This window comes from Choloepus didactylus, chromosome 12, assembly GCF_015220235.1.
Source record: "Choloepus didactylus isolate mChoDid1 chromosome 12, mChoDid1.pri, whole genome shotgun sequence".
Classification (NCBI taxonomy): domain Eukaryota; kingdom Metazoa; phylum Chordata; class Mammalia; order Pilosa; family Megalonychidae; genus Choloepus; species Choloepus didactylus.
Window position 1 is genome coordinate 10,376,686 of NC_051318.1, and position 16,111 is coordinate 10,392,796.

General features: G+C 49.2%; 1 protein-coding gene across 3 annotated transcripts in view; it reads left to right on the forward strand.

Moving 5' to 3' along the window:
• SLC7A1 (solute carrier family 7 member 1) overlaps positions 1-16,111 on the forward strand; it is a 77,532-nt gene that overhangs the window by 31,837 nt on the left and 29,584 nt on the right. For all 3 annotated transcript variants that reach the window (XM_037799983.1, XM_037799985.1, XM_037799984.1), the window contains exon 2: positions 4,721-4,952. The gene's annotated coding sequence lies outside the window, so the exon portion shown is untranslated. The remainder of the gene's footprint in view (positions 1-4,720; positions 4,953-16,111) is intronic.

The following is a 16,111-nucleotide window of genomic DNA, read 5'->3' on the forward strand; positions in this document are numbered from 1 at the left end:
ATCTGTAATTGTATGTCTTTCATAAGATATGGGAGATTTTCAGTGATTATTTCCTCTATTATTGCTTCTGCCCCTTTTCCCCTGTCTTCTTCTGGAACACCCATGACATGTGCATTCATGCACTTCATATTGTCATTCAGTTCCCGGAGACATTGCTCATATTTTTCCATTCTTTTTGCTGTCCCTTCTTTTGTCTGTAGTATTTCAGGTGTCTTGTTCTCCAATTCCTGAATGTTTTCTTCTGTCTCTTGAAATCTGCTGTTGTATATCTCCATTGTGTTTTTCATCTCTTGTGTTGTGCCTTTCATTTCCATAGGCGCTGCCAGTTGTTTTTTCAAACTTTTGAGTTCTTCCTTATGTTTACCCAATGTTTTCTATATATCCTTCATCTCTTTTGCCATATCTTCCCTCAACTTGTTGATTTGATTTTTGGAATGTTTTAGATTTGTTTGATTAATTATTAGTTGGTTCAATTCCTGTATCTCAGTTGAAATGTAAGTTCCTTTGACTGGGCCATATCTTCATTTTTTCTAATATGATTTGTGGTTTTCTGTTATCTAGGCGTCTGGTTTCCTTGGTTATCCCAATCAGATTTTCCCAAACCAGAACATGTTCAGGTCGTAGAATGGGGTTATATTCAGTTTCAAGTTTCCCTGAGGGTGTGTCTTAGAAAATTGACAGACTTTCCTTTGAGGCCTCTAGCTTCTGTGCTTCTCCTAATCCGCCCAGCAGGTGGTGCCTGTCAGCCTATTGCTCCCCACTGGTGTAAAGAGGTGTGGCCCCTTTAATTCTCAGCTTAAATTGCTTCTTGTTTGATTGTTTTCCCCAGGCTCTGTGTTCTTGCGTTCTGAAGGGAGGGCAGGTGCTTGAGCTGGGCCTCACCTCCCTCCTCTTAGGGAAGATACACCCCCTAGGGAGCTAAATGCCTGAGGCTCTCTCCACTGGGCCACTCAGATTGAGAGAGAAAAAAGGGGGAAAGAAAGCCCCTTTCAGAGCCAGTCTCTGCCCCACTCCCAGTTTTACCTTTCGGCCATATAGTGCCCGGTCTTCTGTGCTCCTTTTCTTGGAGCACTTGCTTTTTTGAGTATTCTAAGCACAGTCGTATCCAAAAGCCTCTATGTTTTTTTCCCGTCAGCCCCACCTCGTCTCCACTGGGAGCAACCTCAGGGCACTTTGCAGGTTGTTAGGGGTTTGTCTGTATTTGTAGCTTCTGTTCAGCAGCCCATATTTATTAATTAAAACCCCAGTTGGAACTAGATTGAGCTATATTCACTTGCTCCCGACAGGGACTGCTGCTTTCTCACACAGTGAAGTTTTGCAGCTCAGCCTGCTGTAGGGGGAGGGGGCTCCCAGCACGGTTCTGCTGTTTTTACTTACAGATTTTATGCTGCGATCTCAGCCATTCCACCCATTCCAAGCTGGCATACAATGTATGAACAGTCACGATTGTCCTCCAGCAGTTGTTCCAGACTATTTACTAGTAGTTTCTGGCTATTTAGTAGTTGCTCTAGAGGACTAACTAAATTCCACCCCTCTCTATGCCCCGCCTCCTCTGGGTGCAGTTTTCACGGGAGTTTCATTACAGGGTCATGATGGAATCAGTGCCCTTGTGGTTGAAGGTTGGACTTGGTCTCCAGCATCCCTCCTCTGGGATGATACGATCCCTCGAGGGTCTTCCTGGCATGGCTGTCCCCTCCCCACCCATTTCCATTATTGCGTTAGCATAAACTTGCAGGTGTGGGCCACGGCTCCCCCATGAATAACACAGACCCTCTCGTCATCGGAAAGTCCCAACATTGGGGATGTCTCGGGGACCAGGGGCAAAGATCAGCCATGTTCTTTATTATGTGCAGCTTCCAAAACTGATCCCTGAGCCCAAGCAGCAACGCTGTACTTGGTGAGCTTTAATTCCTCCTTCCCATCTCCCACCCAGGTTATATGTGTGATCTACTTTCTAGCTCTATGAATTTGCATATTCTAGTTATTTCATATAAGTGGAATCACACAGCATCTACAGTATTTGTCCTTTTGTGTCTGGCTAATTTCACTCCACACAGTGCTTTAAAGGTTCATCCGTGTTGTAGGGATCAGTACTTCATTCCTTTTTTACAGCTGTATACTATTCTACTGTATGTATTTATCCATGACGCCACGTTGTGTTTATCCATTCTTCTGCTGATGGATGGATATTCTTTTCTGATACTCACCAAACTTCAGATTCTTGCTGTGAAGCTGAAACCATATCAGTGAACTTTTTTATGCAATCCAAGTACCTTGGTCTGTCTTGCACTTTACTCAGTCATTTACTTATGCATAATTCTGCTTTACTGAATTTGTTTTACTGAATTATGTAGTTCTTCAAAATGTTGACACATTTAATGGTGTAATATTTGAAAATAATCATGGTTGTCAGTTACACCACCAGTGTCGCCAGAAGGTATTACGATCACGGTGGCAGACACAAGTTTCCAAAACTCCCATTTTGCTTGGAAGCTCAAATTTTATCATTGGCAACACACAATTGCCAGTTGTTTTCCTTTTTACTCTATCTCTTTTATTCCAGAGTTATCTTCCTAAAGTACAAATCTGATCGTGGCCCTTGGCTATCAACCCTTCTTCCCCTCTCTTTCCCCAAGGATATAGTAAAATTTTCTTGGCTACGGGCACTTTGACAATGTCATCCCCAAGCCCCTGCCCTTTGACAGCTTCCATTTCAGCACCTTGTTTCAAGCCTCTACAATTTTACATTTTGCTCCACTCCCTGGAGCAATTCTTTCCCTTCCCCATGGTGCTTGATCAGCCTCTCACTGGACACATTCCCCCATCCCGAAGAGCCTTCGGCAGACTGAGCCGACTGCTTTCTTTTCTGCCAAGACAGCTTTGCCTGAGAGTCAACAGCTTTCAGCCTCCTCACTGCAGGGGCCCCAGCCTGTCTCCCCATGGGCCTTGCCGTGGCACTTGGCAGAGCATCAGGAATGGCAGTGTGATGCCACCGGAAACATGTGATCCCGGAGCGTATTTAGGTAATACTGAATCCACGGCACGTTTCTTTGCTTTGATGGTGGCACCACAGTTACGTAGGAGAATTCTGTTCTCAGGAGTCAAGCCTACAGCTCATGAGAAAATGCGTATTTATCCAAGTAAGATAAGCCAATGTGGCAAGATGTTAGTGGATAATGCGGATGAAGAGTAGGTCAGTATTATTTGAACTTATGTGTAGGGTTGGACACTTTCAAGAAAGGAAGTGGAAAAGGATGAAACCGCTACGTAGAAGTGAACGTACCAAAGGTTTTGGTTGGGATGGAATGGGAATCAGTCATTGGAAATCTAGTTTGCTGCTGTTCAAGTTATAAACTCGAGCTGCTGCTTGGCATCTCTACATGCATTTCCGCATCACAATAATCCTCTTTGGGTTTGCATTAGATGCACGTCATATTCTGCAGGCTTAGAGTGTTCTCCCTCCCGGGTGAGTGCTGAGTATGTGTAGAGTAGAAACAGTAAGGTTTAGAGAATAGGAGCTTTACTGGGCACTTTCTGGGAGGTTCCTTGGAGGAAAAGGGACCCTGGGGCACTGGTGAGGTGAGGGGCTGATTGTGTTCCTGCTGGGGCCCCAGGCCCCTCTGCCAGCCCGGGGGCCGCTGCAGGCCCCGCTTGTAGAAACACCATTGCAGTTCATCGTGAGACGCGTGCTGTGCTGGGGTCGTGCAGCTTGTGGGCGTCTGGCGCAGGAGAACCAGGCCCATGGTACAACTGCAGCCCAGCTGCTTCCCGAGGAAACCTGGCGTTTCCCTCAGTTCGCACACAGACTCGGGGGACTGCTCCCCTCTGCACCCCCTTAACCAGGGCCTCAGAGCTCTGGGGATCCACCTCTGGGACCCCGAGAGTTTGCACATAGAGCCGTTGTGGTGCTTTTTACCGCCCTTGTTTAAAATCTGGTAATCCCACCTGCAGAGGTAGCATGTCCCCGTTCGGAGGGTGGTGGTTTTAGTTTCCTGGGGTGCTCAAGCAAATCCACAAAGTGGATTGGGTTAAAGAAGGGGAATTTATTTGCTCACGGTTTTGAGGCTAAAAGAAAGTCTAAATCAAGGCGTCATGAAAGTGACGCTTCCTCTCTGAAGACTGGAGCCTGGGGCTGGCTAGGGTGATCCTTGCTCCTGGGCTCCTCAGTCACATGGCAATGCACATGGCTTCCCCCCCGGCCTCGTCTTTCTCTTCTGGCTTCCACTGGATTTCAGCTTCCTGCTTCCGTTGGCTGGCCTCGCCTCCGCTCTCTCTCGCCTGAATTCATTCTCTTATAAAAGACTTTGGGAATAGGATGAAGACTGGGGTGGGCATACCTTAACTGAAGTAGCCTCATCAAAAAGTCTTACCTTGCAATGGGATAGATTAGGTTTAGATTAGGAATAGCTTAGGTTTAAGAACATGTTTTCCGGGGTCCATACAGCGCCAAACCATCACTGTGGTGTGTAGACGTCTGTTTACACCTGGGCCCCCATTTACAACCCGAACTCCCGGTAAGTCCCCTGCCGCGGGGGCATCCGCCCCATGCCCAGTCTGTCCGCTGATGGACCCTCTCGCCTTCCCCGACACCATTCATTGCCATTAGGATGTCCTTTTGATGCTGAGCTTGGCTGAAATCATCCTTCCCTGTCAATAGACATATGACTTTGAGGTCTGGGGTCAAAACTGGACAAGCCCTGATGTCTTTCTTGCCTTTCAGGAGCCTGAAGCCCCATCTGACCCCTGAGACGTCTGTGCTCCAACGTCCAGGAGCCCCTCAAGCGACAAAGGTCTTTATCTTCACGTCCTGCCCCAGGTACAGCCGCCAGGCAGGCCGTCCAGCAGGCCCGCCGGCCGGATTGTGCTGGATTGCGGTGGTTTATTTAGACCCTGAGGCTTGTAGCACCCACGGTGTGCTGTCGACTTTTTAAGTTGACCGACAGTTGAGACCCGTAAGTCTTCGTCTATGTTTTTCTTTTATAAATTTATAACTGCCGTCCTTTTCCAGGCTCTGGTGGCTCTTCTCCTCATGTCTCGTGGACTCAACGGAAACAGGTTTGCCTTTCACGTCACTGTGTTTCTTCAGTGACTGCGTCTCCTTCAGCCAGAACCCTGGACAAAGGCTCGCTGCCGTGGGCTCTCTCTGTGGCGCCCCACGGCAGCTTGAGCTCGCCCACCCTAGGGGTGTCCTCCCGGCAGTGCCGCTGGCCGTGGTGCGGCCAGCAGGCCTCAGTCCGTGTTCGGGCCTTGGACCCTTGGGCCTTTGCGTCTCCCCAAGGGCAGGCTGCACGTTCCTTTTCCTTCCGGCCCAGAACCGTTACCTCGTGCCTGCCTCTTCCTCTCCCTCTCGTACTTGCTTTACCTCAGAGTTCTGCAGTAGCTTGTCCCTTGTGTTTAGGGGCCAATGATGATCTGCTGTCGGTCCGTGTGTTTCCGACCGCCCTGGAGTTACAAGGGGCAACCCGGAGCCCAGGCGGGGAGGCTCTCTGCCCCCCACCACCTCCCTCTCCAAATGGCAAGAGCTCCAGCTCTGGTTATATTGGGTTTGGATAAATATATTTGGGGGAAAAAGGGGTTCTGCTATTAAAATATTTGAAGATGGTTGCTCTAGTTATTTTCAGATTAAAATACTGCACATGAATACTTCCTCATTATCATCACTATTTTATTCATCACAAAAATATTGAGGAAAGTCTTTTTTTTCCCCAGGGGTTTGTGTATGTGTGTGTGCATAAAGAACCTCACCAGACCCCTGACCCCCCAACGCGCACACATTGTTACGTTCATTCCTGGGCCGTTCACCGTCTCAGTTCTGAGCATGTGGCTGTACTGAGAATGCACACGTCGGCCGGTCCCGCCGAGACCTCGGTCACAGGGAAGGGCTTGGTGGGGGGTGTGGCAGGTGACCTTTGCCACGCGGAGGCAGCTCCGAGCAGCAGAATTAGCAGGCAGGAGGAGGGCTTCCTGGGGAGGATCGAGGCAACAAGCCAGGACCTCGTTTATGAGGCCACGGCAGCCTTGTAAAGGTCAGAAGCAAGGGTGCAGGATTACCAGGTGCACTTTCCCAAAGACAGTCAGTGAAACCAGGCCCCGCCACCCGGGAGGGGAGGACACTACCGCGGGTTGAGGCTTTGGACGCCTTTTCTTTTCTTCTTCCTTAGGTGCTTATTTAATAATATCGCTTAAATTAGAGTGAGCTCATTCTGCTTTCTTCCTGTGGCAGCATCTGTGAGATGTGTTTTGGTCGTCTTAACTGGCTATTTTAGAACGCTTTCCTGTTACCTAATACATGGGGGCTTGTGGGTGCTGAGCGAGCAGCGTGAATCGCACACTTCTGTGTGTGTCTCAGGGCCGGGCAGTGCTGGGTTAGGACGTGGGGGAGCTCTCGGTGCTGTCAGGTCCTGGGATGAGGGGGCAGTTCACAACCCGCTAAATACAGCAGGTCACCGCCCCCTCTGGGGTGAAGGGGCACAGATGTAGGAGCATAACCCAGGGGCCAGGTGGGACGTTGACTGCACACCTGCAGGCCTCTCGGGCTCGTCACACTCAGGTCCCTGGGTTCACCCGTCATCTCTGGTCTCCCCCCACGAGGACAACGAGGCTTGTCCGCTCAACTCCCTGGTGTGTGCTCAGTGAGGGGCGCAGAGCAGGTGTGTGATCCGTACCTGCCGAGCTGCTGGGATAGCTCTGCGGCTCTGTTCTTTCCTTTCCAGGCAGTGAGCACTTGAGGGGAGGAGCAACATATTGCTCTCTTTGTGGCTCCTTAATTTCTAGAGCAGGGACACAGAGTAGATACACAATGTAAAAAAAAGTGACTAATATCCACTTCATGGTACACCATTCTTTTTCCAGAAGGAGGAAATTACTTTAAATCATTCAGCCTTAAAAAAGTAGTTTAGGTGAAGTCAGGGTTTACTCCAGCACTGGTAGCAGAGGAAGGTAAAGAAACATCGGGGGTCTGATGTCTAGCTACTTTGGTTTAAATAAAGAGAGAACAAATGCAAACTGCTAAGACCGTTTGGGCCACGTATCTGTCTGCCGTGTGACAGATTGCCTCACCTGAGCAGCGCATTGATTGGCTCACAGCTTGTGGCTCGGGAGCCCGGCAGGGCTGGGTTCCACCTGGAGACCTCACTGGGAAAGACTCTGCTTCCAGGCTTCCCACTGATGCCAGCAGAATCCACTCCTGTTGGTGGCCGCACGTGGGGGCTGACCTGCTCCCAAAGGTCCCCCGCAGTCCCTAGGCCTCCTAGGCCCTCCCCATCCATTCTCCCAGCGCGGCCACTCCCTCCACCCTCACGCAGAACCTGCCAGCAAGGTGGATCCTGTGCGAAGGGATGTGCACACAGGTGTGACACCTGCCATGGGGGAGAGCGGGAGGCAGGGGTCGAGGGGACCACCCAAGAGGTTGCCCACCGAGGAGCCTCCCTCACTCTCTGAGGAGAGATTGAAAGGCAGCTCTCATCTGCTCTTTTGTGAAAAATGATCCCGCTCTTTTTTCTACAATGAAATTATGATTTTAAGCCTATTAAAGGGCCACAGCCCTGCAGCTCCGAGTGTCCTCTCCCAGCGTCTCTGACCCACCGGGGCGGATGGCTCTGATACGGTTGCTTGTACTTTGGGAACGTTGTGGGGTCCGTTGCTTTCCGTGAGCTGCCTCAGAACCCTGCTGCAACTTTGTCACATCGTTTGCACGGGAAAATGTGGTCCTGAGTTCTGAGTGATCGGCTGGACAGCGAGCTTCTAGAAGGCAGGACATCCTCAGAGTGGCCTTTCTGTGGCAGTGGGGAATATGGAGAGAATTGTTCGCAGCATAAGTTGCAGTGTCTGTTTTCGGACTTTAAGAAGTCCTTAAAACAATGGAAGCAATCTGTGCTCTCTCATTCTCTAAAGGTGTGGGGTCCAATGGTCAAAAAGAGGAGAATATTGAGTATTCTCAGTCTGGATAGTTGGAAGTTGGCCTGTAGGGGGATCTGGGGCTGAGGCTCTCCAGGAGCATTTGGGGGTAACAGTAATTATGATACTGGACTGGAGCTGTTAACAGAAAAGCAGGTGGCCCTCATCACAGCAGCTGCCCGTGGAGGGTGATAAACTCTGAGACCACCTGACATCCTGAGCGAGCTCTGCCCGCTTGACCCCGTCCAACAGTGTCCTGTCACTGAGTGCGTCCAACATTCCGGGCTGTTTGGCTCTCTCTGGAAAGCTGCCTTCTCCTCTGAGAGGACCCCCTCCGGTTCCTCGGTCACTCGGTCAAGCATCCTGGGATTCTCAGGCACTCCTGGAGTTGGCCGTTTGCTTCAGGTGCCTCAAAGGAATTTCAGGCAGAGCCAACACCCTTCTTCCCTGTACTAGACTATTCTGTTCCCTCCTGCTAGGACACCTCCCAAGCATCTTACCTAAAGGGAAAACCTTGCGGCTGGAAAACCAAAGAGAGGTCCTTGTTGAGGACTGAGGACAAGTAAGGTAGTTGGCTATGCCAGGAGGCTACAGCGTATCTCAAATTGTAAATGCTTTCCTTTTGGGGTAAGTTTCCGGAATTCTGGCCACCAGTGAAGACGGTTGCAAATAGGAAGGAAGACCTACCATTAAAACGTGGTATTTCCTGCTCGGGGATTTGCAGACCTGGCAACTGCATCCAGTAAAAAGGCCTGGCAACTGCATGCCTCATTCCAGATAGATAATTTCCATGGTAACTGGGTGTGTGCATGACGTAGGTCTCCGGATGCTTAGGGAGGAAAACATGGATCAGGAACAAATGGCAGGCAAATGTGAAAGGCTGTAGCATTTGCTTCAGCAGAGGCGTTTTATTAGTTGGATTAAAATACCAGGCTCAAAGGTAAATGTATTGATTTGCTGCTAAGCAGAAGAAGGGCTGGCTGAGCAGCTCAAAGCGCTCCAGCCCAGTCTTTCCCTCCAATCTCTTTCAAACAAGGCCCCCCCGAGGTGGCTGCAGCGGCTGCACTCCCTCTGCTTGAAACATGTGCCTTCCGGATCCCTCTGCCACTGGCCACCGGGCCCTATGCCCCTACTCTGCTGCAAACCCAGGCTCTGACCCTGCCCTTCACCGCCTGATCTGTGGTCTCCTGCCGCCCAGCTGGGGTGGGGTCGCACCTGCCGACAGGTGAGAGGTGAACCGGCACCATGTATGTGTAACACAAAAATGTGTGCCCCCACCTCCTTCTCTCTGCCCCACCCTCTCCCCCACCCCAAGCTTTTGAATAACCCATGCATAGATCCTTTTTTCTTTGCAACCTGCATGGTCTGTTGGAAACGGCATACTTCTTTTATTGTACATTCAATTTTGGAAGTTTCCAAACATGCACAAATGTAGAGAGAAAAGCATAATGAAACCCATGTACCCAGTTATCAACATTTCCTAGACAGAGTCTCATGATGTGTTTAACTTGTGTTCAGACCCTCATACCTTCCTTTTTCCCCCTTGTTTGTTTCATTAAAAGAGATTTCCTCCCCCTCAATTCAGAAGCAGTGCATACTCAATATAGAAAAAAATATTGGCAAAATGCAGAAAAATAAAAAACCCATAATCTCCTTCTGCCCAGAGAGAGGTACCTCGAGTCTCCCTCCAGATGCTTCGCCCCTGCTGTCCTTATGTTTTCCAAAACTTCCTGAATAAAGCTGCAGCTGCCCAGAGCCAGCAGGTGGTGACGAGAAGCTGGGGGAAGGGGGAGGGGGTGGGTCCACTGCGTGAATCACTTTTTTCGACTTAACTTTTGCAGGGGTTCTATTAGCATTCAAGGAGAGGGTGCCCCTTAGCCTGCGTGAGTCTCACTTGTAGGATTTCAGACAGAAGTGCTGTCAGGCAGCAGGCAGCAGGCATTTGGTCAGATTGGAGTCAGTATGGCACTGGAGTGGCATAGGGCTTCTGGAATCTATTTAGACGGTACAGGTGCAAGTCCTGGTTCCAGGACTTACCTATAAATTACGGGATTGCGGGCAGTGGAATCTGCTACCTAAACGCCACTCTCTCGGTCTTACAAGAGGAGCGGGGATGAAATCGGAGCGTTTGTGTGTCTTTCCTGGAGACGGCTGCTGTTGTATAATGTGGGTTGTCTGGAGCAGACCCCGGGTCACCAGGAGCCTCTTCAGGGGGTCGGTTCCCGCAGCTGCTCCTGCTGCTCACAGCGTCTGTCTTCTTTTGAATGGCAGAATTGTCTAGAAAGTTCTTTTTCACAGAGTTACTTGTAATTGTGCAGACACTGGCAGAGGGGTGAAAATTTACAGGAGCTTGAGGGCCCAGGAATCCCCAGGCTCGCTGTGCATCAGTGAACTGCCTGTGTTGGCTGAGCGAGTAAACTAGGGAATGGAAAAACATCAGTCTGTGGACGTTGAACGAAACTTAAATCGGTTTTGCATGGAATTCTCTGCCTTGCTCCGCTTCCTGTTGTCAGTTCTTGTGCTTTTCAAAAGAGGGCATTTCTAGAAGGTGCCAAGGAACACTCACCCACCTTTCAGAGTACTTCAGAGGCCTGGGCACGGAAGGGCCAGTCTCCGATAGGTAATTCTGAATTCTAATCTCGGGAACTTTGTTTAAAACATTTTTTTTCCAACTGGGATTTTAGAGCCAATTAAATTCCATCCCGGCTGTCGAGGCCCAAATGAAACGTTCCCGGTTCATGTCAAGCCTGACTTAGGAGAGCACCTGGCTCCTGGGGTTGGCTTCCCGGTTTATATGTTCTGGCAAGTTGAAATTTACGTGAGACTCAATGGCAAGTCTCAGCTTTGCCCATTTTCTTTATGTATCACGAGTGTGATTTAAAAGGCACACACCGGAGGACGTCCAGGAGGCTGCAGGGTGTGACTTGGTCGTAACACGTTTGTGCACACGAGGCTGGGGCAGGGCTCCGGGTGACAGCACGGCCCGCTGGGGTGATGGAAACGCCCGTCCAGAGGCACAAAGACTCTTTAATCACATCCTGCTGGCTGGAGGCGGAAACAGTTCTCAGGTTTCTTCCAGTTATTGTGGATATATATTTAATAGCCTTTCCCCTGGGTTCTCTCTCTCTCTCTCTCTCTCTCTCTCTCTCTCTCTCTCTCTCTCTCTCTCTCGGTCATTCTTTGATTGGGGTAAACAAGATTGAACAGGCTGTGTGTAGGTTAGTAGTTGGTACTAGCAGTATCTGTGGCAGAGCCCCTGCAAATGAAAACCTCAGCGAGGTTTTAGCCGATGGGATTTTATGACTGACAAAGCGCTAACCGAGACTTAGAAGGAGGAGCATGGCGTGCCCTCACCACTTGTGGGCACAGCTCCCGCAGTGATTATCGCCTCTGTTTATAAGCTTATGTTTGCTGAGGGTGAGGACCGTGGATGTGTTACCCTAAAGACCCTGCTGTGTCGAGCATGGTGCTTGGTGGATAACAGGTGTGGGGGCAGCCAGTGAATTTTGGTGGAACTTAGTTATATCTGCAGCTTGTCCCTCACTCCCCTGCACCCTGGGGGGCTTTAACCAGAGGTGACCCAAAGAGTCCCGGGTTGGGAAGTTGTTGCTCACTGAGGCAGACCCCTTGGCCCAGGGAGGGCCTCTGAGTGTGAAGTGTACGGAAAATTTGAGTATAAAGGAGATAATGAATAAGAAAATACAATTACTGCTATGAGTATTTTGATGTACTTTTGACCTGGTGAGGGAAATATACATGTATTTTATTTATTCAAAAATATATACTGCTGTAGCATTTTCTGTTAACATAGCTTGAGCATTTCTTAATTGTCTATATGCAGTCTAGGAAAAAAAACAGCATTTTGAATAACTAAGTTATTCAAAATTTTTCCTTTTGTTGAACAGGAAGGGTTTCTGCCTGTTTTTTCCACTTCTGTAAGTGACATCTTGAAACTATCCAGTGATTTAAAGTTAAATCTTGTTCAGCATTTGTGAATAGATTCCTTCAGAGTCTCTTTATTTATCAATGAATATCTTCTATAAATTGTATGTGAATGGAATTTTTATAAATTGAGGTTTTTGCCTTTTGCTATGCATTCACTTGCTGCGATTTATCCTCTTATGTGATTCTCTTCCTCCTGCCAATTTATCCTCTTACCTGATTCTCTTCCTCCTGCCGCTGTGCCCCCAGCCCCCCGTCAGCAGGGGCTCCCTGAGCTTGTTTGTCGTAGGACTTCTCCCTCTGCACCCCTCCATCCAGTGCCGAATGCTGTATAAACAGTAAATCAGGTATTCAGGGAGCCGAAGTAGACCTGCAGTAGACGAATTTTTCCCCTCCTTGGGCACGGGCCTTTCCCATCCCTCACCTCCTCTGCCCGGGAAGCGGCCTCGAAGCTCCGGCTTCCTTCCTGGGGCCTTCCGGTCTCGCTCTCTCCTGCTGTCGGAACACGGCACCTGCTAACCCGTCCCAGCCACACGCCGAGCTTGTTTCCCGTGAGCTTGCACCTGGGCCTGCTGACCCCCGGGGGAAGTGGAGCCTGCCTCGTCACCCCTTCCTCCAGCTCTGTCCTTTCGTCCCCCTCAGTGCCGAGGTCCCGGCACGCCCTTTTGGGGGCCCCTCCTGTCACCTGGGGTCCCGGGTCCTTCAGGCCTGAGTGTTTGTTCCCTTCCCCATCCTGGCGGCACACAGGGTGCTGGGAACACCCCTGGCAGCCCCCCCTGTGCCAGCTGCTCGTGCCTGGGGAAGCCCAGAGGACTGACCTGGGTGTGCCCACCCCGTGGTGACCCCACGGAGCCAGAGTTCCTGCACCCCACAGCCGTGGCCCGCAGTCTGCCTGCTGCTGGGCTGGTGGAGTTCACGGCGGCCGGACCCGCCAGGGGTTGCTTGGAGCTGGGACCCTCGGGAAGGCCCCTTCAAGGAAAAGCTTGACGCCATGGCTCAGATAAGATTTTAGTGTTAAGATGTCCCTGAAAGGATCGCACTTAGGAACTGAGTGTACCAGTCTGCTTCTGACCCATCTCCAGTCTCCCTCCCGCAAACCTTAAGGTGGACTTTTTCAATCGTGGAATCATCAACTAAATTTGGAATGAAGTCACACCTTTTCACCTGTATCAGAAACCTTGAAAACAGGGCATGTGAAAGTCTGTCTCAGAAACCCTGACCCATCAGGTCACTTCACTCCTTGCTGTTTAGTGATTATTAGAATAAAACTTGGAGTTGGCAGTTCTCGGGGGGAAGGGACAGATTTTCTTTGCTTTTCTAAATGGATCCCACCTAGGGCAAATGTTCCTTCATAATAAGTAAGTGGGGAGGAGACAGATCTGCGACGGGGGCCAAACCCGTCTCGCCGTCACAAGATTTCTGTCACCTCCTCAGAGAAGATGGGTATCCACCATGTACACCTCCTTCCCCACGAGAAGGGATAGCCTAATTTCCAGGTAGTGCTTTCAAAGCATCCTGGCAACCTTCTGTGTCAACCCCAGCAGCAGGTTGCCTATGCAAAGCCGACATCCCTGGGATTAGAACGGTTAGGCTGGTTTTGAGCAGAGAATTTTCACCTCTTCTCACTGTTGGTTGAACGAATGGCTTTGGCATCGTAGCAGGAATGTGAGTGAGCCGGGAGAGGTGCTGGGATGTGTCCAGGATGCCAGGAGGTAGTGCCACTCGGAGAACAGAGCATTTCTTCCAAGGAAACAGAAGGGATCTGCCCCCAGCCAGCTGCCCCTCTTTCTAACACCTTACCTTAGTGTGGTATGTGAGGTACAATTAGTGGACATGACTGCATTGACTGAGTCTGTAGTCAACTCACATTTCCTTACACTTTCCCCAATGTCCTTTTCCTGTTCCAGGATCCCACCCACGATGCCACATTACATTTACTCATCACATCTCCTTGGGGCTCTGACAGTTTCTCCATCCGGTATTTTGTAGAATGGCCCTCAATTGGGGTTAGTCTGTTTTGCTCATGGTTAGACTGGGGTGATGGGTCTTGGGGAGGTGACCACAGAGGTAAAGTGCATTTTCCTCACTTTGCCCCAAGGGTCCGCAATGTCAGCATGACTTACCACTGCTGGTGGTGACCTCGATCCCCTTGCTGGGTGATGTTGATCAGTTTCTCCAGAGCAGAGTTCCCCTTTTCCCCTTTTCCACACAGTGCTCTTTGCTAGGATGTCACTCTGCAGAGCCCTCTCTTGAGCAGGGAGTTACGCTTGACCTCCTTGAAGGTGGAGTTATTTACATGGGTTGTTTGCAATACTTCTGCACAGGACATGTCTCCCCCATTTATTTATTTATTCAGTCATTTGTATCAGTGTGGACTCATGGCTATGGATTTTATACTTCGGACTATGATCCAATACCACTTTATTTTGTTGCTCAGATTGTTCTGGCTTTGGCCATTGGGAGCTCGTTTGATCGGCTCCTGGGTCCCTTTGACATGCTCCTATTGGTGTGGGTTTTGTGTTGTTTGTGTTGTTTTGGAGTACTTCCTTACCCTCTGGCACTACAAGATGCTCTGGGCTCATCTTGTGTATTCCCTGTCAGTCCCACGGTCACCCAGTTCTCCAAAGTGCCCTGGTTCCTTTCTTTGGAAGATGGTCTTAGAAACCAACATTTGGGCGCTGGCTGTACTCATGACCGCTGGGGTGTCACTGTGCCTAGACCCTCACAGCCGACAGCAACGAGATGCACGTGGGCATCCTGACCTGCATTTGTTCGCATATCCATGAACATTTCTACATGTAACCATCTGTGTCTATATTATGCTAAGCCTGAGTTCTGCTGATGTCTCCGAGTCTAATCCAGTACCCCATGGATTCTTCTAGCCATCTCCCCTGGATTATGAGTAACCTCTCACTCCAGTAGTGAGAAACGGGTACTGCAGTATGAGGACCGTCAGTTAACCTGCACCCATGGGAAACAGCTCCATCGTCTAGCGCACAGGCTGATTTTCTGCCTTTAGTTTTACTAGCTCCACTCGTTTCCACAGTTACTTAGGTGAGCAACTTTCTCCCTCATTCCCTACTGTGAGGTTGTTTCATTCATATGTTTTTAAGGCAGATTGTTTTGTTGCATTCTGCATTCATTCTATTATAAGATTCTCCCAACCTCTTAAATGCTTTAAAAATTTACATATGTGAAGCTTCAGTCTTTGTGCTGTAAAGTCTTGACAGATACATAATGTCCTGTATCCACCCTTATAGTATCATATGCAATCGTTTCACTGCCCTAAAAATCATCCCTCCCCTCCTTCCTCTGGAACCCTGGCAACCACTGATCTTTTTACCATCTCTGTCGTTTTGCCTTTTCCAGAATGTCATATGGTTGGAATCATATAGCATGTGACCTTTTCAGACTGGCTTCTTTCAGCTAACTATGTGTATTTTGGATTCATCCATGTCTCTAAGGACCTGATGAAGCCTTTCTTTTTCATCACTGAATAGTGTTCCGCTGTAGGGATGTACCACAGTTTGCTTATCCATTCGCTTATTAAAGGGCATTTTGGTTGCTTCCTGCTGTAAGCATTCGCCTGCAGGCTTTTGTGTGGACGTTTTCAAGGCAGTTGTGTGCACCTGCTCCTTTTCATTTGTTCCTGGAGACAGCTTTACAAGATTCTCCGCAGGGCTTTTTGATCATGTCCATTTTACAGACAAGGAAGTCAAGTTGCCCAAGGTTAAAAACTAATGGGTAAAGGACTGGTTTGCTGATTGTCAGTCTAAGGTAGTTTTGAATATCTAAGAGGTAGTTTCAAATTCATTGATTCTTGACTTACCTCAAGCAGGGAAAACCTCTACCTACAAATGGATGAATAGAAAACAAAAAACTCATTGAGAACAGAGAATGTCCTTGGTCTCATATGCTCACAAAGCTTGAGGGAATCCTCTCTGTTGTTGGTCACACGAAATAAAATGTATGTGAAACACACAACAAAAAAACCAATAACCACCACAGTTAGCTTTCATTTATTTCACATTTGCTGTGTGTCAAGCACTGCGCCAAAAAACAAACAAACAAAAAAAGTCTTGACTGGATGTTCACAAATGCTGCTTGCTGCACTGCTCTGAGAGCAATCTGGCTCACAGTATGTGCTCAATAAAATGTGTTGAATAAATCCCCTTTATCCCATATAACAACCTTCAGAGGTTGGTATTATTTCCCCCATGCCAGAGACGAGGAAACTGAGGATCAGAGAAGTTCCCAAGCTCCTGCAGCCACA